This window comes from Pygocentrus nattereri, chromosome 21 (genome assembly GCF_015220715.1).
Source record: "Pygocentrus nattereri isolate fPygNat1 chromosome 21, fPygNat1.pri, whole genome shotgun sequence".
NCBI classification, from domain to species: domain Eukaryota; kingdom Metazoa; phylum Chordata; class Actinopteri; order Characiformes; family Serrasalmidae; genus Pygocentrus; species Pygocentrus nattereri.
The window spans coordinates 27,873,460-27,900,710 of NC_051231.1; the positions used below are offsets into that span (position 1 = coordinate 27,873,460).

A 27,251-nucleotide genomic window follows, 5' to 3' on the forward strand; every position below is an offset into this window, starting at 1 on the left:
CAAGACCCAACCTCATTAGCATCAAACGAGTAACAAACTGCGCTCAAAGAGGCTTGATTAATGCGGGAGGCTTTGATCTTCAGCGCTAAATGAGCAAAGACTTAGTCATTCCGCACACACACACTCTCAGATAGGACTGCTGGTGGGGTGTGGAGATGATGGAGGATAGCAAACACAATGAGGTTTGAAATAGCAGAGGTAGCAAATCAAGCCCCATTAACTACAGCCAGAGGAAATGAGCTGAATCAGCTCATCAGCGAAGGTGTGCCCACCCGCAACACTGAAAGGGGAAAATACCTTTAATTCAGAGCAAAACTGTTTGATATTATATCTAAGAAGTGTAATTTAATCTGTTAGGATGTGCTGGGTTACATATATTACATCATACCCAAAATATCCATGCAATAAATACCCATATACACTGACTGCCCACTTCGTTAAGTACACCTCCTTCTGTCAACACTCTGTCCACTTTATCAGTGCTACTTACCATACGTAGTTCTACAATTACAGACTGTACTCATCTGTTTCTCTGCATACTTTGTTAGCCTTCCTTTACCCTGTTCTTCAATGGTCAGGGCCACCACAGTTGACTGATGTGGTGGTGGTGGGTTAAGGTATGTTGTGCTAGTATGAGTGGATCAGACACAGCAGTGCTGCAGAAGTTTTTAAACAGCTCAGTGACACTGCTGGACTGAGAATAGTCCACCAACCAAAAATATCCAGTCAGCAGCGAACAGTGGACATCGTCCTGTGACCACTGATGAAGGACTAAAGGATGACTAACTGTGTAGCAACAGATGAGCTGCTGTCTCTGATTTTACATCTACAAGGTGAAACAAGGTGTGTCAGAATGGACAGTGAGTGGACAAAGTGTTTACTGTTGCAGTTCTGCAGTGACTCTTTCAGTAAAAAGGCCTGCAAAAGCTGCTGTTTTATATTTCAAACAACTGAAACCTTGTCAGACTGTGGCCCATATTCACAGCCAGTAATGTATCTAGAACTTCCAGAAGAACCAACTTTTATTTTCTAGAAATAGGTCCAACCCATTGAAAATCTAGATGTGGTTGATTTCACAATTTCTAGACAATTTTAGGCCTTGTCTGAAGTCCTAGAAGGAAAATAGAGTGTCCCACTTATTTGTATGCTGCCGCAATATTAGGGGCCCAAGCATCTACGGCTGAGACGCGAAGTTGTACGTACATGCGCCAAATCAGCATGAAAGCTATATTTTTATTTATTTATTTATTTTCAATGATTTTTTTAAATTCATTTTTAACTCTAAGCACCAAAAACTTGTTGTTAGAGCTGTAAAACAAACCTCACTGGACTTATACAATGCAAATAAATACTTTCCATACCATTATATTACAGAAGAGATACTGAAATGCTTCAGTAGCCAGAGTTTATGACTTTTAAGAGCAGCCCATGAAAGGGAATATTCACACTGGACCAATCCAAGAAGTCACCGCTAACATTAGCAGCTAGATCTAGATCTGCGATGGTGTTACAAACCCATATCACCCATATCATATGGTCATCGCATTCCAGGCTAAAGGGTCAGTGTTAATTTGAACGCTTTTAAGTTCAGCATCAGCAACTGAAAATTTCATCTCATATTTACAGTTTGCCCAGACCACAAGGCTATCATGTTTAAAGATAAATTACTTTTTGCCTTTCAAAAGGCATGTCTCCATTCCAGAGTGACTTTGGGTTTCCTATTTCGGAGGCACGGGCTCAATGACCCCAGGTATCTTTGCTTTTGTTCTACTGATAGCCTTTTAAAAACCAGTACACATGAACCACAAGCTAATTACGTTTTCATTAAAGACAATTCATCAAGCTGTTGATGCTCCAAGCACCAGCAGGAAACGCAAGAGAGACCAGAAATCAGAAGAAAAACATTTTATTGGCTCACATCTCCGTGTGAAAACAATGACTTTGGACTTCACACCAATAACCCAGCTGGGATGCTCAGAGAGTGAGAGGGAGGAGAAGGAAGAGAGGGATGACCTCTTTATCACCTTTTAGCAGATTATTTGGGAAAGAATGTTTCTTTTTGCAACACTTTGGCCCAGAGCAGCAAATAGACCTAGAACAAATGAAAGGGGACCAAAATTAGTCAAAAAAAACAGAGGGAACTACAAGTTTCAGTGAGAGCTTTAATTGGACCGCACCCATGTGTAGTCTGAGAACATTCTGCCTGAATCTTCTGCCAGTTCGACCCAGAGCACCAAACATTGAATCCAAATCTAACTGCAGAGAAAATTCTGACCCAACTCCAATAACATCCAAAAACATTAATCCTGAACCTGACTCCCAACCTGAATGTAGCCAGACAAAATACTGTCCGAACCTGACTGTAACCCAACAAATTTCTTTCCCTAACCCTAACCCTGACATACCTTTTGACATCAATTTTGATGATGATGAAAATGATGTGATGATAAAATTCTGTCTTAATGCAGCAAAGCTCTGTCCTATCCTGATTGCAGAAAATAAAAAATCTGAGCCCGACTGTATCCCGATAAAATCTGAATCTGACTCTACCCAGATACCCAAAATTCGGTCTGCACTCAACAGTTGCCCAACAAAATGTTGTCCCAACATCGCAAAATTCTGGCTGAATACAACCAAAATCTGTCCTAACCCAACTTTTGCCTAACAATATTCAGTCTAAATGGCTGTAGCCTGACAAATCTCTGTCCAAACTCATCTCCAGACCAAAATAATCAGGTCAAACTTGACAAAATTCTGTCTGGACACAAATGTAGCCCCAAAAAGCAATGTCCTAAGCTGAATGTAGCCTAACAAGTTTGCTTGAATCCATTAAAACTCTGTACTAACCCAGCTGTGGCCTGAGTTAAAATTTATCCGAGCTAAACTGCAGCCTGAAAAATCTGAATCAGACTCTACCTCGACAAATTTCTCTGTGCGCCCAAATGTCGCCCAATAAAACTTTGTCCCAACCTGAATGTAACCTGACAAAATTCTGTCTGAATCCAACTAAATTCTATCCAAACCCAGCTAAAGACCAAAAAAAGCCCAAACTTGACTGTAGCCCAACAAAATTATGTCAGGACACAAATGTAGCCCCAAAAATTGTCTTAATCCCGAATGTAATTCTGTCTAAACCTGACAAAAGTCTGTTGAAACCAGGTTGTAGTCCCCAAAAAATTCTATATGAGACTGATTATAGCCCAGCATAACTGTCTAAATCTGATTGTATCCTAATGAAATACTCTCTGCACCCAACTACAGCTCCAAAAGTTTATATCAACCTGAATATAACCTGCCGAAATTCAATCTGAAACTAACAAAAGTCTATCCAAACTCTGTAGCCTGACAAAATTCAGTTTGACACCGAGTGTAGCTCAACAAAATTCTATCTGAGCCTCACTGTAACCTCACAAAACGCTCTCCCGTTTGACTGCACTCCAACAGAATTCCCAATTCAACCGTAACCTGCTAACAACACAGCTGACTCCTGTACGCCTGATTAAACTGTTCACGGTGATAAAAGTAGGGAGGAAGTATAAAGCAGAGAGAAAGCAAAAGTAGGTTTAAATGTGGTCCAAAATCTGAGAGATGAGTTGTAGTAACTCGAGTGCAAAACTTCAAGCTGATCCGAGCCCAACAAATATTTGAGAAACGATGTGCAAACCCCGAACCCCGACCTGAATAGTCCTACTGGATTTGGACAAATATTTCAAGTTCTACTTTGAGGGCGTGGAGCCTTTATCTCACACTGTGCCTGTCCCGAAATCTCCATGGATTCGGTCTGACTTTGCGAGGAATCAAAGCGAATGGAAGTGCATGTGTGTCAGAGAGAAGACAGCGAGAATGTGTGTGTGTGTGAGGTGTGTGTCTTTGTCTTGTTGAGCTGGACTCTGTGTTTGCTTTCTGACCTCTCTCTCCTCATTCATTCCCTCTAGGCCTCGTTGTCAAGACACCAGAGGAGTGTGAATAGCGCTATTGCCGTGGAAACAGGCACACAGTTCTGTAAATATCGCTCATTATTTAAAGGCTAAAACCAGTGCATACACCGCAGATGCCTGTATGTGGGGGCAAACTTCAGCGGCCCACTTATAGAACTACAGAACCTGACTAACTTACAGTGCTCAATAATATGTCTGAATAACTGAAAAAAAGCCTGCAGTTTAAGGGGGTTCAACTTGCGATAGCTCTCTCCTGGACCACTTATTCACTGCATGAGCACTGCTTTCAAGCATCACTGACAGCACAGCTGATTCACAGCGCCCCCTGCTGGCTGCAATCTCTTAAAATCTCTTGGGCCTTTGAGGCCAAAGTGAATTAGAAGCATTTCCTTTAACCTTTAGTTGGACTGTAAGATCAAACGGCAAATGAAAGGCGATATGCTAAAGAAGGACTCTTTAAACCGCCGCTAAATGGGACAACATTCCTTTAAATGTTTCATCCTCTCTCCGATTGCAGGTGTTACAGTGTAACCGTACCCCCCGGGTGTTCTACAATGCCAGCTCAGGAGGAGTTCTGTGCGCTCGCTCTGTGATCACAGGAAGTTGGAGCAGGTTCAGCTCTCCTATTAAGAGCTATTTCCTGCCCTCACTATCAGATGGATTGATAGGCCTGACCGCCAAGGCTGCTCCTTCAGCCGTGACTCGCTGAACATTCCAACACACACGTACCACACACATCTTCCTCATTTCAACACAGTCGTCACACAACTTTATATCTCTGAAATCAGCTCTAGCCTTTTGGGGAGAGTAAGCTGGATTTTGGGGGTTGCTCCATTTTGTAGTTGATGTACTGTAAAACCAAACTAATGACAATGACCACCACAAGCTATATTATATACATTTATAACTGGCTTATTAATATTTGTGTATTGCTGATGAATCAATGCTTGTTTGGGGATCTAAAAAGTTACAGTTTAATAATTAATAAATATTAAACAAATACACAATAATCATAAGGCACTGTATAATAAGCATTAGGATTAATAACCCTAAATAAACCGTCTGCAGTTGAAGGGGTTACAGACCATTAGATTCATTACAATACTGTATATGTGCTGCTGAAACCGACGGAACTGAAGATACACTCAGAAGAACTCTGTGCAGCTGTAGCCTGCCACATTAATTTATCATATCGTGCAAGATATCGTCTGACATTTACACAAACATATGAACTCCATCATGGCACCAAGGGACCACCAAGTGACTAGACAAATTAAACATTGCACTGTGAACCACCTCAAACACACAACACTGCCATCTACTGGAGGAAAACAGGCACAGCTAGAGGAAAGTTATAACAAGCGGCCATTCACCATGGATATAACGTATGAAATGATTCCTTGGGGTAATCCAATTGACGGGGAGAGAAAAATAGCCGCTTCTTGTGCAGTGTGTGATTGGGTCAGACTGGGAGAGTGTTAGTGAGGAATGTGCCGTCATGTGCCTCCAGTTAACACACATTCATGACAGCACAGGCTGAGAACGAGAGAGAAACTAGAGGACAGAATAACAAATGCAAGCCAGTGATACTTAAACTGTGTCGTTTCCTAAATTCTCCCCCCACCTCCACAGAGACCCCACAGTGGATCCAGATAAAGACCATCATTAAAGTGTCTTATACTTAACCAGTAACAAGGGGCAGAGACAGAGAGAGAGATGGGCAGTGGGGTACATATGTAAAGGGAAATAAAGAGGGAGAGAAATAGGAAGACAGAAGGACAGACAGACAGACAGACAGACAGACAGACAGACAGACAGACAGACAGATAGATAGATAGATAGATAGATAGATAGATAGATAGACAGGCAGACAGGTATATAGATAGACAGACACAGACAGACAGACAGATAGAGTGGCAGCATGCTTTACGCCACTCCAGCTGACACTTGGCATTGCACATAGTGATCTTAGGCCCAATCTCATTTCTTATTTTTACCCCTACCCCTTGTTTTCGAGTGTCACTGTTCCCCTTTGCAACTGTGTTACAAGGCATAGTGGTTGACATCTTCCCCTACAAAATGGGACCCTCAAATAAAAAGAACGTTACTTCATTAACAGCTACTAGTGCTGCTCTGTAGGCGACCCTGCCAGTCTGCAGTGCCAGCAGAGGAGGGTCAAGTTCAGCACCTCACTGCTGGCCTTTAGTCACATTTAGGGAGTCGTATACCTTCAAAGTGGGGGTGTGTGACAGTTATTTATTAGCGCCCGCTCCTAATTTTTCAGTGACATGAAGCTGAAGTCAGCTACGCCACAGCATTGAATTTTCTTGTTTCATCTTAAATGGTGCAGCAGTTCTGATGCCTGAGGTGCCAGAATGTAACTGCCATTTGAGGTGGAGAAATTTTAGCTAGCTAGCTACCAAGACATCAGCATACTCCTAGCGATTTTTTATGCTTGTTGTGAAGAAAAGGACCAAAATACACTGAAACAACATTAACTAAGATAATATAATGATTACTGTATTTTTCAGTGGAGAAAATACTCTCATTTGCAGGGTTTTTGGGTTGCCTTTTTCTCAAAACACTCTGTTTGGAGTGAACGTGCGAAACAGAGGGGTAGTGCTAAGTGGTAGGGGCAAGGGATGAAATGGGATTGGGCCTTAGACTTCTGTGCAGCTGCTTGACCATGGAACCCATTTTATGAAGCTCCTGACTCACAGTTCTTGGGCTGACGTTGCTTCCCGAGGCAGTCTGAAACTCTGTAGTGTGTGAGGCAACAGAGGTGATTTTTACATGCTACATGCTACAGCACTTAGCAGCCCTGGTCTGTGTGTTTGAGTGGTTTACCACTCAGCAGTTACAGTTAGCACAGGCAGATCTAGCAGGGCTCAATAATTAGGAGGCCACATACTTTTGGCCATATAGGATACATATAAATATACAGAGGCAGAGAGAGACCAGAGAGACAGAGAGGGAGAGAGAAATCAAATATCGTTTTGAAGTGTAGTAGTACAGAGGGAGTGTAGAGAGTAGAAGAGCGCACTTGCCTCATTCCACTCAAACACTCTTTCATCCTCTCTTACACACACTCGCACCCCTGGCCTTCCCTGCAGCTCGCTAACGGCTCCACAGCACCACAGCAGCCCTGTTCACACAGCCTGCAGCCTGAGGCCATGCGGCCTTTACTCTCTCTGGAGACAGTGCTTCGTGAAGGAGAGGTTAATTGCCCACAGAACAGACCGTCTGCTCTTAACATCATCCTTCTACAGAGCTGGAGAACCTTAAGTTCCACACCTGTAGTTACAGAGCATGCTGAGGTTTAAGGTTTGTGCCCACTAACGTTGTGTGCACAACACTTTGTGCTAGTATAACACTTGTGGTTGGGGTTAGTTGGGCTACCTGTTTGTAGGTACGGTTTTTAGCTAGCTAGCTAGCTTCGCCAAGCCACAGTTGACGACCTGCAGTTTCGATGCCCACTGACATCTTGTGCTAGTTTAACACTTGTTGAGCTAGTAGAACATTTACATATAGTGCTGTCGTTACGTTTTTTAGCTAGCTAGCTAAAGGGCACAATTGTAGATCTATAGTTCCAGAGCATGTCTTGGTTTTAGGTTGGGCCCAGTAATACTTGATGTTAGCATAACACTTGTTATGCTAGAGGAACACTTGTGGTCTAGTAGAACACTAGCAGGTCATTCAATATCTATCTATCTATCTATCTATCTATATATATATATATATCTATATATATATATATATATATATATATATATATATATATATATATATATTTAATAGCCTATCCCAGCGGTCATCGGGCAGAAGGCAGGATACACCCTGGACAGGTCGCCAGTCCATCGCAGGGAACTTAGTGTCATAATACAACCATAGTTGTAGATCTGCAGATTTTTGAAGCAAACTGGGTAAAGGCTGTGCCCACTAATATCTAATAGCTAGCGTAACACTTGTTGAGAAGGTAGAACACTTAGTTATAGTGTTTTGCTAAGTCGGGTTGCAGTTGTAGAGGGCATGTTTTGGTCTTAGGAAGGGCCCAGTAATATCTAATAATACTAATGTCCTTAGAGTTTTATTAGCATTACTTGGGCTTGTTGTTTTTCACTAAAGTACAGGTTTCAAAGCATCCTGGGCAAAGGCTGTGCCCCTTAATGTCTTGTACTAGCTTAACACTTGTTGAGCCAGTAGAACACTTAGATATAGTATTGTGGTTAAGGTTTCTGGCCAGCTAGCTAAGCAAGGTCGCAAGTATAGTTCAAGGGCATGTCTTGGTTTTAGGTTGGGCCCAGTAACACCTGATGTTAGCATGACACTTGTTATGCTAGTAGAACACTTAGTTCCCTAGTGTTGTGTTAGGGTTACTTGGGGTACATGTTTTAATCATGTTTTTAGCTAGCTAGCTTAGCCAAACCAGTTGTAGATCTACAGGTTTCAAAGCATCCTGAGGTTTTAACACCTTGTATTAGCTTAACACTTGCGCTTGTTTGAACACTTTGGTAACTAATGTTGTGGCCAGGGTTAGTGTTACACTACCTGTTTGTAGCTAAACTTAAACTTAGCTAAAGCTGGCTGTGGTAATATTACCTTGGCTTGTAAATCATGAAAACAGTATCAACCTTGAATGTAAAGCAATATCAACCCTAAATTAAGTCCTAAGTAGAGCTTAACAACACAGGTAACACGGTAATACTAGCTAGCTAAGTGCTATACTAACAGTACTACTTCACTTCTGTGCTAGCATAAGTTATATACTATGTATGATTTAATGTGTGATGATGCATCATAACAGCAAATGTATCACAATAGTAAACTCTCATGTCTCTTCCATGACAAATGTGTAGCAAACGGTAAACTGGGTAAAGAAGCCAACTAAAGAAACTAGCCAAATGGAAAGTACTAGCATTTTGTATCTTCTGCCATCAATAGGAATTAAGTAGGCACTTCATCCATGTTGACTAACCTACAGCAAAAGATATGAATGCACAATGAAATAAATATTGATAGATGAGTTTAAAGCATCGACACAAAATGATCAAGTGAATTGCGACAGACAGACTGGATGTTTTCAAGGCTTCACAACAGAGTCAGTTCATTCGAGAGATGCTTAGAGACAAAGCGTGGCTGATTAGCATCTCCCCAACCCAAGTGCAGCATTTGTACAACGTTCCTCCACATGCTTCAGTTCTCAGCTCTCGCTCTTCACACACTGGAGAGGCCGGACCGCGCAGTGTGAGGCAGTAATGAGGTGTGGGGACAGAAAGCTGATCAGGATATTTAGCAGCTGTGGCCACTCTAACATTTCAGGGGTCGCACCAAACACGTCTGAACTCTGACCCCTGAGTTCGGGGTCATAAAGAGAACGCCTCGGTTTCCCACACAAGCTTCTCTGAATGCTAATCGCTAATCTGTCACATCCACAACTGTGCCATTGAGTCCTGTAAGCGGATAGCATCAGTCTGTCTCCTAAAGAGCCCAAGTCTTCATTCAGTTAGACCTCAAACCATTGTCAACTTAAAGCTGGTGATTAACTGCCACACAGATAACTTTGATTAACCATTTAATACCTTATTTACTTCAGCAAAAGGCACAAATTTAATAATACATAACGCTTTTAACTGCCACTTCTTTGATGCCGATCCAACAATTTATCTTCTTATTTTATTCTCCTTGAAACCAAAATGTACTTCAACCATCTCAAAGCCTGAAATTTGTCCATATTTTGTCAACTTTGTTGGACAGAAACCACATAAACATGTCTACTTCAGACAGCTTAAAGGGGTATCCCACTGACTTTTCACACTTTCTGTGTAATTCAACTGTTGACATGTGTATAAAGCTGTTCAGAACATTTTGAAGTGAAATGATTCATTAGCCATGTTTACACGCAGACTAATAATCTGTTAATAATACAGAATAAAATTCCTATCATTTTAGATCTGATTATTTGTAGTGAGCATGCAAAGATTTTCCATCAGACTGTTGAGGACAGTGAGCATATAAGCACCTCAGTCTTAATCTGAATGCATTCAATCGGATTCACAAGAATCTTTGCCCGACTCTGATTTCTTTACATTTAGTATTTTTTGTTCTTTTTTATATGTTGAAATAGTAAAACAGTGCTAAATACAACCCCAATTCCAATGATGTTGGGACGTTGTGTAAAACAAATAAAAACAGAATACGATGATTTGCAAAAGTGGCGAGGTTCACCACTTTGTGAACAACTGCGTGAGCAAATAGTCCAACAGTTTAAGAACAACGTTTCTCAACATGCAATTGCAAGGAATTTAGGGATTTCATCATCTACAGTCCATAATATCATCAAAAGATTAAGAGAATCTGGAGAAATCTCTGCAAGTAAGCGGCAAGGCAAAAAACCAACATTGAATGCCCGTGACCTTCGATCCCTCACAGCACTGCATTAAGAACCGACATCATTCAGTAACGAATATTACCACATGGGCTCAGGAACACTTCAGAAAACCACTGTCAGTGAACACAGTTCGTCGCTCCATCTACAAGTGCAAGTTAAAACTCTGCCATGCAAAGCGAAAGCCATATATCAACAACACCCAGAAACGCCGCCGGCTTCTCTGGGCCCAAGCTCATCTGAGATGGACTGACGCAAAGTGGAAAAGTGTCCTGTGGTCTGACGAGTCCACATTTCAAATTGTTTTTGGAAATCATGGACGTCGTGTCCTCCGGGCCAAAGAGGAAAAGGACCATCCAGATTGTTACCAGCGCAAAGTTCAAAAGCCAGCATCTCTGATGGTATGGGGGTGTGTTAGTGCCCATGGCATTTGTAACTTGCACATCTGTGAAGGCACCATTAATGCTGAAAGGTACATACAGGTTTAGGAGCAACATATGCTGCCATCCAAGCAACGTCTTTTTCAGGGACGTCCCTGCTTATTTCAGCAAGACAATGCCAAGCCACATTCTGCACGTGTTGCAACAGCATGGCTTCGTAGTAAAAGAGTGCAGGTACTAGACTGGCCCGCCTGCAGTCCAGACCTGTCTCCCATTGAAAATGTGTGACGCATTATGAAGCACAAAATATGACAACGGAGACCCCGGACTGTTGAGCAACTGAAGTTGTACATCAAGCAAGAATGGGAAAGAATTCCACCTTCAAAGCTTCAACAATTCATGTCCTCAGTTCCTAAATGCTTATTGAGTGTTGTTAAAAGGAAAGGTGATGTAACACAGTGGTAAACATGCCCCTGTCCCAACTTCTTTGGAATGTGTTGTAGGCATCAAATTTAAAATGAGTGAAAATTTGCAAAAGACAATCAAGTTTATCCGTTTGAACATTAAACATCTTGTCTTTGTAGTGTATTCAATTGAATATAGGTTGAAAAAGATTTGCAAATCATCGTATCCTGTTTTAATTTATGTTTTACACAATGTCCCAACTTCATTGGAATTGGGGTTGTATGAAAAAAATACTTTCTTAAGGTATTTTTGGTGTCGCAATGCCCCGCATGTATGCTTCCATCATGATGTATTTTAAAAAAGAAGTTTTAGGCCAAAAACTATCATAAAACAATATTTCAGGCATCAGGCAGCACATTCATAATCATGAGGTTTTTATAGGCATTAGACTCTAGACGTCTGGCTTACCAGAGTGGAATCTTTCTCTAGAACAGATAATTTCACATCAAACCATTCTGAATGACTTTCTATACTTATTTATCTTCAGAAATTTGGTGGAATGACTCAACGTGGTTGGAGCTAAGCTTCCATTAATTGTTAGCTACCTTAGCCTCTTAGTTCCTGAACACAAATTCACAGTGAAAGGGCAAACGAGATGGTGCCGGTTTCATCCAAACTCTCCAAGATCAGAAAAAACTTCTAACACTTTTTGTGGCACACACTAAGTTCAGTCATGGGTAGCAGAAAAGCCTACACCTACATCTCTTTTCTCTTTGACTATAACCCTTTGTTTCACAGATTGTCTTCTACTCAAGTTGGTTGTATTAAGCTGTAAAAGTCTAGAGGGTGGGAACCGTATAACACCACAATGGAGCATGATTTTAAAAGTAAAGCTATTCAGCCCTGGAACACTTACGCCTACTTTAAGCTCCCTTTGTTCCAGAAGACAGTCCAAAAAGAGGATTGGACTCATTATGGTAGAGATTAGCTGATGGTGCGGAGGGGCTGAAACACTCTGGATTAGCCTATGAAAGCAATACTGACACCTCAAATATATTTCTCAGTGTAACGGTGCTTATTAAGGATCAGTTTTAGCTTTTCATGTCCTAATGAATAAAGTCTTGTTGATGAAAGTGAAATCTTCGCTCAGGAGTAGGGCTGCAGACCCAGGCCATTGCGATGATATTCACAGCAGTTGCTAAATATGTGTATATACTGTATTATGTTGTGTTATTCAGAAAAAAACCTCGTATTTACAGGAGAAGGAAAAAACCTACTTTACTTTTAATGTAAGTCAATGGAACCAGAACTATTTCCAAGTCATTTTGGACCATTTCTTTTGGTCCATTCATCATGAAATTTATATACAATGTAAAGGGTAACAGGTACTTTCCAATTATGTCAAAAACTGAAAAATGACAAAAATACAAGGTTTTGTCCCAAAAACTATATATATATATAGTTTTGAATAAACAATGTAAACAATGTAAAAAACCCTATGTCAGATCAGTTAAAAAAAGCTCAAGCAACGTATTCCGGCATAATTCATAATTAATCAACTGGTAATTCATTAGCTCATTCTGAGAAATCATAAAGAGTGAATTAAGCATTCATGACTGCGGCATTGTCTGGTGCAACTGACCGAGTCAGGTGGCTTCTCGGGTGGTATGAGAAGAACACCAGCAATCAGAGTTAGCCTTACCCTATTAGGCTAAGGCTAATCCTAAAAGACTGGCCATTCCTTTATGTCAACCACCCCAAAAACAAATTCAGATGCAATGGACTAGACAGCATGAGGTGATTGAGCGTCTGCTCCGTTTTCATTGTCATTTGAAACATGACTTAAACATCCCTGACTCAGCCATTCAGCTGAACAAGTCAACAATAGCATGGCTTGCATATGCCACGTTAGCACTTATTTGTGGAAAACTGGTATGACGATTATAAGGAAACTCATAAATGAGAAAGAATTTCAACCGGTTCATCTGGTATACTGTCCACTCCTATCTACAGATTGATTTGCCTCAGATAAATAAATATTCAACAATAGAGCTTCTTCAATTTCTGTCACAAATAAATGACTGAAACCCCTTCTTTGAATCTTTGGTTTTATAATTCCGTTTAATAAATGTGGTTTCATATGCTACAATTTAAATCCATCTTACCAGCTTGATCACCAAAATTAAAACCAGCATAATCTACTTTCAAGAAGGATTATCTGATACCAGTTCTGATAAAAAATTTCTGTCTCGCTTGCGATAGTATAACACCTGTCAGATGGTGCCGACATCATGTCCAAAAGGAAATTCACAAATGATGTAGGGAGAAAGCCAAGTGCTCTGAGGACAGACTGAAGCTTTTGAAGTTCAAAGGGAAAATACAAGTCCAGTTCAAAGGCAGAGACCCAGCTGCTCGATGTAGAGAGACAATACTGAACCAAATAGCAATGAGACTGAAATAGATAGAACCCAGTGAGACCATGATATCTGCAGAAGAATGTAAATCCCCTTAAGAGCTTACATTCTTCAAAAGAACTTACAATTTCCATAAGAATTTACTTTCACCAGAACTCATATTCTCCACAAGAACTCACATTTTCCAAAAGAACCCACATACTCCATAAGAACTCACAGTTTCCAGAAGAATTAACTTTCTTCACAAGAACTCACATTCTCCAAAAGAACCCACATACTCCAGAAGATGTTTCCAGAAGAATTAACTTTCTTCAAAAGAACTGACATTCTCCAAAAGAACTCAAATCCAAAGGAATTCATTTTCCCCAGAAAAAAAAATACATTCTCCAGAAGAACTCATATTCGCCATAGGAATTCTCTGGAAGAACGCCAGTATTCTCCAATAGTCACAATCTCCAGATTATTTTACATTCTCCAGAAAAACTCACATCCTCACACAAGTCACATTTTCTAGAGCATTCTCTGGAAGAACTCACTGTCCCCAGAAGAATTTACATTCTGCGGAAGAGCTCACATTCAGCAGAAGAATTCACATTTCCCAGAAGAATTCACATTCAACAGAATTCACATTCCCCAGAAGAATTCACATTCAATAGAATTCATACTCCCCAGAAGAATTCACATTCAACAGAATTCATACTCCCCAGAAGAATTCACATCCTCACACAACTCATATTTTCTGGAACATTTTACTGAAGAGTTCCTCTCCAGAACCAAACGTATCCATTACAACTATTTTGCAATGAACAAAAAAGCATGTTATCAAACTTTTGTCAAAATCTCAACATGATGTCATATCACCCAACCCTTAGACCGCATAATTTAAGAGGCTGCCTGCAGTGTAGAAAGGTCTTAAAGAAAAACACCTTACACAACACCATCTGATGGCCTTTACAGTGCTCATTTTATCTTCTTACACATACACAAAAACACAGAGCATTATTTAGACATACATACACAGACACAAACCTGTCCTGTAATCATTAGCCCAACAGCTTTGGAGAAAGGTAGGAGAAAAACAAACAATTTTTCCATGTACGCCCACACTCACTCCACTGAGCATCTGCTCTCCTAAAGGTGTTTAATTATAGCCTGGATGGAATCCAAGCATGAGAGATTATCTCCACTTCTGATGTACAGGCACGAACATACCTGTACAGCTCCAAAGACATTCTGTACAAAGTCCATAAATGCCTGAACCAGACGACATCTGTATAAAAGACAGTATTAAAGCCTCCATATAGAAACCAGCTTCCATTTCCATCTGGTCTGGACTTTTAAAGCTACTGGATGGCAGATAACTGACCTGTTAGCAGTTCACAGAGGCACCTTAAGATGTTGATCATGTTAAAACTCTTTAGTTTTATTTAAAATTTACTATTCAGTAACTCCTATGAAACTAACTAGCTTCCCGTGGTGAAACTTTCTTGCAACTAGTTGCATGTAACTTATTTCTGGGCAACTTCTGCACTTCCTGAAGCAATAAAAAAAGATAAATCAATGCCGCTTGCATTATGCGTTATACGGGCAAAAGAATATGGGCATACTGATTGAGTTAAGGTATACAGCAAGGCAGTTCATAAAATTTCTGCCCAGCTAGGTCTGCCGTAGTCAACTGTAAGTGCTATTGTGAAATGGAAGCATGTTGAGGGCAGAGGAGCTTAACCATGAAGTAGTAGACAATACAAACTCACAGAGCAGTGCTGCCAAGTGCTGAGGCGCACAGCTTGAAAATCGCCTACCTCCGGTTGCATCACTCACTACAGAGCGCCAAACTGCTTCTACAAACAACATCCGCGAAAGAACTGAATCATAGGTCTCCTAGGCCAAGCAGCTGCACACAGGCCTATGATCATTATGCGCAATGCCAAGCATCAGCTGGAGGGATGTAAAGCATAACATGCCATGTTAAACTTTGTGGAAACAGTTTGGAGAAGGCTTTTTCCTGTTCCAGCATGACTGTGCCCCATGCACAAAGCAAGCTCCATAAAGACATGGTTTGGGGTGGAGGAACTCCAGTGGCCTTCACAGAGCTATGTTTGTCCGCATACTTTTGGCCATATAGTGTATGTTTAATGTGTTTCATAAAGTTAAAACGCAAATAAGGACCGCAAGAGAACTACAAAAGGCTTTCACAAATGAAATTTAGTCTAGTATCATGAAAGTTCCAACCAACCAACGTTCCATGAGAGGTCTGCCACGTAAAACTCAGCCTTTGACCTGATGGGGTTAAACATGGCAGTGAGTCATCTGAGCTGGATGCATGCTGATTCCCTGCTCTCTGTCCTACTGGAATTCATCAATATTCTGCACCCAAACACACCAGCGTTCCTCCTGCTCCCAGCGCACCTCAGCCTGCTCCAGATATACAACCCAGCCCACTGTCAGCGTGACTATCATAGCTAATAAACAACAGCTCATTACACCCAATCAATGCCCCCCTATTCGCACACACATAAACATACACCAGAGGAGGGCAGCAATGTAGCAATGTGGGCACAACACTGTCACTGAATCAAAGGTTGGCCCATGATTCATCAATGAGGTTAGAGGCCCGCTCATCTATTTACACCATCCACAAACCATCAGAGGACCCCCGAACAAGGCCAAAGAGCAGGAAAACCAGCTTCATTTAGCTGACGAGCGGAGGGAGCGTTAGCAGGCAGCCCAGATGCATGTGGTTAACACTTCAAAGAGAGCAGGGGAGGGGGACAGTGATTCTGTCCCATTAAGAGCCAATGTCTTCAACACTGTCTTCACATGACAAAACTAAATAGACTGTAGTGTGTACTGGCCTGTTTTTGAGGGGCTGAAAGGGAACATGACCTTCGGGTTTCTTTCCGCCTCTGTCCTCCGTCCTTAAGATATATCATGGGACCAGTGTACGAAGCACTTTGCAGCAGTTTTGGGAGCAAAGCGGACACAATTTGCCCATGCTTTATGTACAAAATAGGCTTATGAGCATGGTAGAACAACTATGATGCTCGGTAGTTTGAGGTGTCCGGTTTTACGCTGAAATTTGTGGTAGGGTCTCAAAAACGCTTTCTGTAATGTGATTTGGAACATTTTGTTTTGTTTTATTCCAAATCACATATATAAATATTTAAAGGGTTTAAAAGGGTTTAGTTACAAGTCCAAATTTCATGTGTATATGTAGAGCATATTATTATTATTACATGTAAAGGCTTACATGTATATGTACATACATATATACATGTGGGATGTAGAATTATTATGACCCATAGGAACTAATGTATGACCCCATATCTTGATGTCTGTGTATATGTGTATGTGTGTGAAACAGAGAGTGAGCGCGAGAGTGAGAGCAACAGAGTGTGACCATCAAGCTTTCTCTCTGTCTGACTCCGCCTTCACTCTGCCTGAAAAGAGTTTTGCTCTTAAAGCCCATTCATATGCCAGACAGCTCTGACAGATTGATTTAGCCGGGCTGCTGATTAACAGGCTGAATGGCAGTGCAGGCCTGTGTTATGTAGATGTGATCGGGTTAGCAGGAGGACACATGTCAGTGGCCCCAGCTGCTTTGAGAAAAATTCTAAATGGACTTTTCTGGAGAACATCTCCATTGATGCGCCCCGACCTTAACCCTTCAGGAACGACCGCCACACCAATGTGATTAGAATGTCAAATAATGTAAACGATGTTTACGATCCAACAAAGGCATGCAGCTATCAAGTTATAGAGCTTAAATGTGTATTCTAATCCCACTGGCGTTAAACAAATAAACAAACAAACACAGAGTTTTACTAAAAGCTGTACTATGTAAGATTTCATCAAAATTGAAAGGCGATAAAATATGGTGAGCATGTGCTGCTGTGAGTCATTAAAATTCAGACAGCGAATCCTCTTTTTAGACCATGTCATATATCTTTATGATGATGATGATGATGATGATGATGACAATATGATGACAATAGTAGATAATTCACTCCTTCAATGCATTTGCAATCACCAGATTCATCCACTCAGGGAAGGGTTCCAAAGCACAAATGACATTAAAAATGTTCTTCCACATACTGCATGCAATTACACATGTCCACCAGAGAGGTCTCCAAATCCCCAAATCTTACATAGTGCAGCTTTAAATGAGTAATTCAGCTTACAATCTAATTTACACCTTTTCTTCCTTTCCCAAGATGTAGTCAATAGGCCAAGACTTGTTTAGTGTCTGACATTTGCTTCTTTAGATTTGCGCTACAGCTATGAGGTTATTGTGCTAACAAGAAAGAAAACTTATGCTCCACATCATCAGACACTTGCATCAAACCATGTTAAGTTGTTAAAAAATCTCAAATGAATTTACTTATGACATCATATGATATAGTGTCTGTGTGACACTGAACAAAAGTAGACAGAATTCAGGGGTTCTTCAAGGGTTCTTTAGTAGTTAGAACCATAAGTTCTACACTCTATATAGGCCAATTTATTTGCATGCTTAAATGGTTCTTTGCATGTTGACATGGTTCTTCAGATGGAGAATATGTTTTATATGGTCCTATACAGCAAAGGGTTCTTCTACTTATACAAGCTTGACACTGTAACAACAGCAGAACCCTATTTGGTGCTATATAGAACCATGTTCAAAAAGGTTCTCTATAAAATTATATATAATACATTCTCCATCAATCTGATGAAGCATGAAATTGTTTTATTTTGAACATGGTTCTAAACAGATACATTGTTTTTACTAAAGAACCCTTCATGAACCATCCCCAGTAGGCAAAATTCATCTGGCCCACTTGAGGGCCACATCCTGGCCCGATATACATCTGGGCCCTCGCCCCAGAGCTAGCCCACACACTTTAGTGTAGAGAGTAGAGAGTAGAGAGTAGAACCAACAAATGTGGCCCAACTATATTGTTTGTCTACAACATTCAGACCAGAATTGGCCCACAAATGTAGACACGAGGCAAAACCGTACGCAGCCACATGGCATCTGGCCCCATTCTGGCCCACATACCTAACATTTACTCGGTAGTCAACTAACACTTGCGTAGGAAAGCCTGAATTGGCCCAGAACAGTCTGCTATCTGGGGCTTTTTTAAAGAGTGTACTTCATTTTGTTACATAAATAATTCAATTAAGAAAACCTATAATGTTAAAAACCCTCTAAAGGGTCAGTTTACCATCCTCGTTATTTTAAACTCAAGCCTCCCTCTCTCTGCACCTCCATTTTTTGCTTTTACTTCGTCTGCGGTTTCAGCCGAGACCTCGTAGCACAAGGGAGATCTTTGTCTTGGTCTCGACTGCAAACAGCTCCAGTTGTTAACAGGCAGTTTTTTTCCCCTCAGCCCATCAGCCACTACGCGTAGTGAGTGGAGTATGTGGTCCTCCGTGTAACAGGGGTTAAGTGGTGGGATTCGTGTGTCGTTAGGATCATTATTAACATCTGTAGCACTGCAGCTTATGCGCTAACTTCAGGAACGCAGTACAATTAGCCTCCCTGTGGCCTGTGGGGTGCTATTCCACTCAAATCGGTTCAGCTATTTTTTAAAATGATGATTAATGTTGGGATTTGGCCAGACTTAGATCAGCATAAACAGGGAGTAAGTGGGTCAAAACACAAACAGACTGATCAGATAGCTAACACTCGCAGCGCTGTTGCTAATAGGGATGTAATGAGCCTCATTAGCACAAAGAAAATCAATCAAGCCAATGGCTACATTAATTATTCAACACAGGGCATAGCGCAAGATAAAACCACCCTGTACAGTTCCTCTTCCTCTCTTCCGAACCACAGTTCCCGGTTCTGGCTGGGGGGGGGGCTGTTACTCAGGAGACAAGGCAAGAGATAGAAAGACAAAGAGAAAGAGAGAGATAAATTTGGTAAGCAGAGAGAGAGAGAGAGAGAGAGAGAGAGAGAGAGAGAGAGAGAGAGAGAGAGAGAGAGTTCATTTTTCTATCAGTGCATGTTTGCTCTCAATGCATTTCAATGCTCTGCTACACTGCTAAGGCAAAACATTAAAGGGCCCATATCATGGAAAATCAAGTCTTTTTCATTTTAATATAATATAAACAGCTTGATGTAGTATCTAAACAATGAGTGCGTTTACATGTACTCAATAAGACAGAAGAAGACGTGACGAAGGCGTAATGTAAAACTCAAACTTCATGCCATGGCTTTGTGTTTTTTAAAAACCTTTTGCCACTTTACTTGAATATATGAACATACATTATCTAAAAGATGAAGAATCTTTAAATCCTGCATCTCGTAAAGCATGTAGTTGGTTTCAGAATCACTCCAAAAGTGTTTTGCTGCGTCTCGCGGCAATGCTGCTTATTTCCGGTGCCACAGTCTGTTTTCAGACTGAGGGATCGGAAAGAAATCAGAGTAAGAGGCACTGAGAAATCTGAATACTGAGCTAAATAATCCAGCTCTCTTTATCAGATTTCTTAATCAGATTTCTAGACCTTACTCCAGTCTAAGAAGTCGGAGTATGCCGTTTTGGTTTTCTAGGATATTTGATATTCCATAATGGGACATTCTGTACATTCTATGGAAACCAAGCTGCAAAACAAAAACACCCATTTTGAATGTTATGAAAACCAACACATTTAGATCCATCCACCTACTCAGGCTACAACAATTTAGCTCCACCCACTGAAGTTATAAGGAGTGTTTCACACATGTTTCAGGACTACTTTTGAGGCACAATACAATGCAGCTTATCAGAACTGAGATCATTTACATACACCAGTCTTAAAGGCACACCTGTTTTAGTCTAAGGGATAAATAGTCTAAGGAAAATGGTCACATTATAATAAATTACAAATGTTTTTGGCACTTAAAGCTATACTATTATGATAACTGGAAGAAACAAATATAAAATATGGGCTGTTTTAAAAGGATCTATATTTTAGGGAAAAGATGACATCACGTTTTCATGTCTAACACCGATACCGATGACGAAACCTTGATGGCTGAAACAATCCGATTTTTTTTTTGAGACAGGACCCTGAGCTTGTGCTTCAGTAATTATTTCAAAGGAATATGACAAACATTACTCATAATGTCAGACCTGCCAGTGCAGTGACGCACACTGTAGAATATGTTCCGCTTTGTTGGGGATGTTTCCTGCCTCACAAAGTGGGCGTGGCTACACATCTGAAGACCTGCCACTCCAAATCAGTTGACTAATAGACAGAGGATGTGAATGCCTTCTTCTAAGAAACCTCCCCCCTCACTGTGACAATGTGCCAAAAGTCAGTAGCTGAAGAAAGATTTCAGAGGCAAAAGAGCGATTCCCAGCAAAACCAGCAAAAAGGAAAACGTGAAAGCAAAGGGAGTAATACATTTATACCCAAAGCGACTCAACCTTGAAATAGATGCATGTTCTCTTGAGGGGAATGTCTTGTCTTGTCCTGTCCTCGTGAATGATGAAATGTAACTTTTAAGTCTTTATCCTCTGACTGTGCTTAGGCCTCTAGATAAATCACAAGAGACGATTCCTCTAATTAAGGGACCACAGCTGTTTTTTATTTGAGAGCTTTTTAAAATGCCTTTTTTTGTGGTATTGTTTTTCATATCTAATGAAGGCCTTGCATGTGGGCTGAAATGCCATTTTCAACCTTTTGTTGAAGACTTTGTTGAAGACTTTGTTGAGTGAGTGTTGCACCTTTTTCCTGAAAACATTTTAAATTTCCGTAGCAGTTTGCCTATAGTTGGTGGAAGTACCTTTTTTTCTTCATCTTATCTCCAAATAAAATTATATCAAATTGAGTGAGTAGTAATTGTTTTTAAAACTTTAGCTTGATTTAACTCTATTTATTTTTACATTTTTTAGATTAACTCCAGATGTGCTTGCTTGGGCAGGGAATCAAACTACACTCTGCTGGATGGAGAGCTGAGGTGTTATCCACTATGCTGTACAGCCAAATAGCCAGTGGGGTTCTGTTGCCATTGCTATTGTTTTATAAATAGTATTTATATATTGAATGCCAAATTAGATTCCTCTATAAAATGATTAGAATGTCTGCTACAAACAGATGCAAATGAGATGTAATGCATTTTTCCATAAAAAATGTTTATTGGCAGCCTTTCACATAAATCTAAGTTAAACAAATGAACCTTAGTAAGGAGGTCTACAAAATCTTAATGCATTATGTTGCCTTGAGATGCCTTTGAATTACCTTCAAAGTTTCTGTTTTTGGATTAAATTTGTTGTTTTTTCCCTTCATATTTTTCTCTTTATTGTGTTGATACTGGATACTTTGATATGAGTATTGGATCATGGCCATCAGGTGTTAAGACTTTTGTATCCAACCTGACAGTGTTGTGCTACTGAAATCAAACACATTCACTTAATGAAATACAGGATCAGGAATACTAAACATCTTCCAACCACACTACCAAAAGGATCTCTGCATTACGAATTGGATATAAACCCCATGACCTAACCCAGCAGTTCTGAGAGTACTCCTTTACTGATGTAGTAACGGAATAATCTGGGAAAAGAGAGCAGGTCTCATCCTCAAGTCCTTGGCATCTTGTGAATATTTTGAAAAGCATGAATCTTTTAATGAATTCCAAGCTATACAGATGTTAAGTGCTGGAAATGTAGGTCTCATGCGTTCGTACATGACCTTCTTCGTCACTTATTAATTTCAGGAAGGCCAGCTCTAAAAAAAGTCCTGGCTTTTCAGCTTTTAGTATGCTTGTACAGTACAGGCCGTAACTTCCAAACAAGTGTAAGCATGCTTGGATAGAGAATCTTGTCTGGCACAGGCCTATGTCTTTATTTTTCTTGTATTGTGTTGTTATTTTTTCCCTGAATTTTATTCATAAAAATGCACAAAAACAGTGATGATTAATTTTTATGAGACCACTTTCTAACCCATCTATATCCCTAGGCTGCTTCTGTTACAGTGCCTTTAAGTCTGGTACAACCCATTTTGTTCAAATTGAGGGGCTGACAACTTATGTTCTTAACTAGATCTAGGCTGGTCAGCTAGCTAAAAGGTTAAAAGATAGCCAACAGCCTAACCAACTCCATCATTATTATCACAGTCTTGAATTAAAGTATTTACAGTATGATTAACTGTAAAACAACAGTACAAAAGTCTAAAAAGTGTCACTTGAATGGATTACATGCTTCAGATGTTCACGTTTCAGTCAGAAGAAACGTCAAACCCCGGCTGAATCCCAAACGGCTCTGTACTCCCCAAACAGTGTGTTAACTATGAAAGTTTAGAAATTCTAGCCTCCACTAGGTGAGTCCCAAATGACTTCTTAGCTACATTTTGCCAAGTTGGGGTGAAGAACCAGCATTTAAAATCCTACATAGTACATTATGTGGGGAGCCATTTTAGATTCAGCTCCAGCACGAGAACAGAAGTGCCACTGGATTGGTGCTAAATAAGACTCGCAGTGGTTATTTGGTGACCAAAAAGTGCTTATAAAGCTAAAGTTTTTGCATTAAACAGTGCTATTTTATCGTACATTCATTGTTATACAACAAAAACTTTTTAAAAAGCATGAAATGACCGCAATATACAGCGATGGGCGACCAAATGTACTCCTCATTCAGTGCTCAGTGGTTGCTTGGCAATAATACCACAGTCTAAAGGAACTACATTATTTGGCACAATACTTGATTCTTTCAATTATGATTAATAATAACTTCAATTATTTTCTGAAAAATTGTGTATTTTATCATATTTTATGTCGCCTGCCATTTTATAAAAGCAATAAGTCACTTGCGGCCGTGTGTTACTGCAGTGTTATCACAAGGAAGGGGGAATAAAATCACAATAACGCACGGCCTCTCATAGCTTATTGCTCTATTAACAAGTCTGCCAACCTTAATGAAAACTTGGATGTGGTTTGAGAGAAGTTTTGGATATTTATGGATGTAGTGTTAGCAATGTTAGCCTTGCGGCTCCAGCACTGGCTGCACAAACTGGAAACCAAACATGTCTTGGCTGATCCAACGTCTGGAGCAAGCAGAAAACTGTGTAAATCAGATTTTTTGACAAACAATACTTTTAAATGTATACGCAGAAAGGTTGTGGCTAAGGCGTCGCATTGAGAGAACAGCTGAAGAGTCACAAGTTTGCACACTCTTTCATCAGTATCGGCTGAGGAAGCAGGTGCTCATGCAGGTGGAGCTGAATTCACACCTACAGCGGCGATAAAGTGTGAAGGATGGCGCCAGCAAAAGTGAATAAAAGCAACGTGCCTGCAGCTGCAGGCTAGTTCAGCTAGCTCTGTTTGCTTTAGCAACTGTCCTTCCACAAAGGAACTTCAAGCTTGCGAACACTTATCAGAGATCGTGTGCGTGTCTACGAATACCTGCCTGTCTGCTTTTCCTAATCGATCTCTGTCTAGGGTCAAATCATGGCCACATACCTCATCAAACTGTCCCATACACACAATGGTCAGTACAACAAATGCCTTATTTCTGCCTTCATAAAGAGATGCTAATGCACTGAAGGCTGTAAAGTGACCCCATACCAAGCAGTCCACACACATGCAGACAAAGGCAAGAACTTTAGAAATGTCTGCAGCAAGTTTGCTGGGAAGAGGCTTCGGTTTTATTGCGGCACTGCAAAAGACAAGCAATTAAGGCCACATTCCTGAGCTGACTGTTGCCCTGTAATAGTTTACAGCAATGGAGTGCAGACAGCAAGCCATCTCCTCTCTATACAAGCCACCAAACACCCAGCCCCTCCTTCTGCTGTGAAGACTGCAGCCGAGGAGCTGCCCTTTGCTTTCTATACCGAGTCAAGAGCCATTTTAGAGCAAACCTAAAACCAAAAAAGTTGGGACAGCAGGAAAAATGTGAATAAAAACAGACAGCAATGATTAGCAAAGCCTTTTGGCCTATATTTGATTGACAACAGCACAAAGACAATGTACTGAATGATTGAACTAGTTGAGTTTATTATATATATAATATATATATATATATATTGCTGCTCTCGGAAGAAAACCTTGTATCTCCATTTTTGACATTTTTCAGTTTTTGAGATAATTTGAAAATTCCTGTTGCCCTTTACACTCTGTGTAAATTTCATGATGAATGGACTAAAAGAAATGACCCAAAATGACTTGGAACAAAGTCCGGTTCCATTGACTTACATTAAAAGAAAAGTATGTTCTTTCTCCTGTAAAGTTACCATTTTGGAGATACAAGGTTTTCTTCCGACAACAATGATATGTTTATTCAAAATGTGATGCTTCCAAAAAGTTGGAAGGACAGGGGGGTGTTTACGACTGTGATACATCACCTTTCCTTTTGTGATGTGAATGATCACTAACTGTTTGGGAACTGAGGACATCAACTACAGTTGTGAAAGTACATATTTTCCCCTTTCCTGCTTCATATTCAGTTGTTCAGCAGTCCAGGGTTGGCACTGATGGCAGGAATGTCCCTGAAAAAGACATCTAGATGGCAGTGTGTGTTGTTCCATAATCCATATGCCCCCCTCAGCAATAATGGTGCCCTCACAGATGTGCAAGTTACTGATGCCACTGACACTAACACACCCCCATACCATCACAGATGCTGCCTCCACTTTGCATCAGACCATCGTAGATGAGCTTTAGCCCAAAGAAGTCTGCAGCATTTCTGGATGTTGTCAATGTACTTCTGCTTTGTGTAATACAGTCTTAATTTGCATTTGTAGATTAACTATGTTAACTGACAAGGGATTTCTGACTTATTTCTTACTTATTTTCTCAGAATTTGGATTATTTTCTCAAAATATTTACTAAATATCACAAAATAATATTAAAACATGTAAAAGAAAAGTAACTATTTCGATAAATAAAGTCATTATTTCAAGATCGTATGTCAATATTTTGAGAAAATAAGCTATTATTTTTATGTATTAAGTCAATATTTTGAGATGCTAATTCAAAATTTTGGGCATACTGCTGCCAGAAACAGAGGAGGGCTACTAGACTTAATCTACACAGAAATCTACACTGATCAAATTAATAATAAGCAAAACATCAAATATACAACGTCTTCCTTTTTACCCCACTTCAGTCAATCAGCCAAGACAAATTTGGTATCCGAAATTTGCTGAATTCATACATAATCTAAAAAAAAAACTAAAATAGATTTTACAGCTTTTATAGATAACAAATTAGAAACCACATAAGCAAGTCTGTTTGAGATTATGTAACTCAAGCATGTGATGATATAAGCATGCAGTTTGCACAAAGGTGACGTATACTTGTTAGCTACATTAGCCTAATAGCTCCAGTGCAAAACTAAAGAAGTAAACTTCAGACACCAAACATCTTGTTGCACCAAACTACATTTCACATTTACAGCATTTGGCAGACGCTCTTATCCAGAGCGACTTACAATTTGAAATTTTTTTTACACAGGTAGGCAAAGGTAGTGTTAGGAGTCTTGCCCAAGGACTCTTATTGGTATAGCGTAGGGTGCTAACCCAGGGGGGGATTGAACGCCAGTCTACAGCATAGAAGGTAGAGGTGTTACCCACACTAGTGGTGGGCAACCCAGGGAGCAGTTGGGGGGTTAGGTGCCTTGGTCAAGGGCACCTCAGTCAGGTACTGGCAGTTCAGGGGATCAAACCAGCGACCTTCCGCTCACAGGGCTGGTTCCCTAACCTCCAACCCACAACTGCCCCATTTTGACTGAGAAAGAACATTTGTGGAACCTGAGTCAATTTCAAACCAATAAAATCAACACAAAATGTTTTATTCATTTGTTTAAACATGATTTGAAGTACATACTATAAGTGGTTCCACAGCCTTACAGTATTCATATCTTCCCTACACAAACATGGCCATTCATCTAGGGGCAATTCAGCAGTTCACCCCCCCTTCCCTTCCCTTCCACTCCGCTGACTCCACATTAGAATGTAGAAGGCCTTGAAGTTGCCCAAGCAAGAACGTAGGCTGGACCTCCAGAATGGCAGTGAATAGCCGACTCAATGTAAACTGTTATCTTTGAGCGCGCTGGGCCTTCACAATACCACAGTGACTCAGGCACGCACTGCCAGCTCCATTCAGGAGGAGAGCTGTACCACAGCGCCTACGGTTCAACTTCAACAGGACAGTCCTGCCAATAATACTAATAATAATGACAGCAATCAGAGGAGTTCATCTCTGAGCTCACAACAATTCAATTCACTTACAATTAAATAGAAAATGGATACAAACATAAAATCTCTAATTTTCATGATTCAGAACTATTAGGATTCTATATGAACTGATTCAGTACATCATAAGAATCTCAAATATCAGGATTCTAAAGAAATTCTCAACTTGAGCTCACAATGATTCAGTTCTATTACGATCCTATAGGAAACGATTCAATACATCATGACACCTCAAATTCCACAGTGATTCACTTCTATTGCATTTCTATAGGAAATGATTCAATTTCTCAAAATCTCAAATTTCATGAATAATTTGATTTGATTAGAATTGTTTAATAAACATTTTTTAATTCCACATTAGCTTTGCAATTCCTGAGCAATTCTTTAGAAAATGATTCAATGCATCATAAAAAGTTTCACCACAATGCGATTCAATGCTATCATTTTGGTATAATGTAGAATTATTTTTACAAAAAATAATACTGAATGCACACAAAAAATAGAATAGAAAATATATAGAAAAAAATATTTCTTCTGAAGTGAAATTTAGACAATAGATAAACAAAATTGA

General features: G+C 40.2%; 1 protein-coding gene across 1 annotated transcript in view; it reads right to left on the reverse strand.

Moving 5' to 3' along the window:
• The window catches only part of prickle2b (prickle homolog 2b), a 163,213-nt gene that overhangs the window by 131,449 nt on the left and 4,513 nt on the right, over positions 1-27,251 (reverse strand). The gene's annotated exons all lie outside the window — the stretch shown is intronic.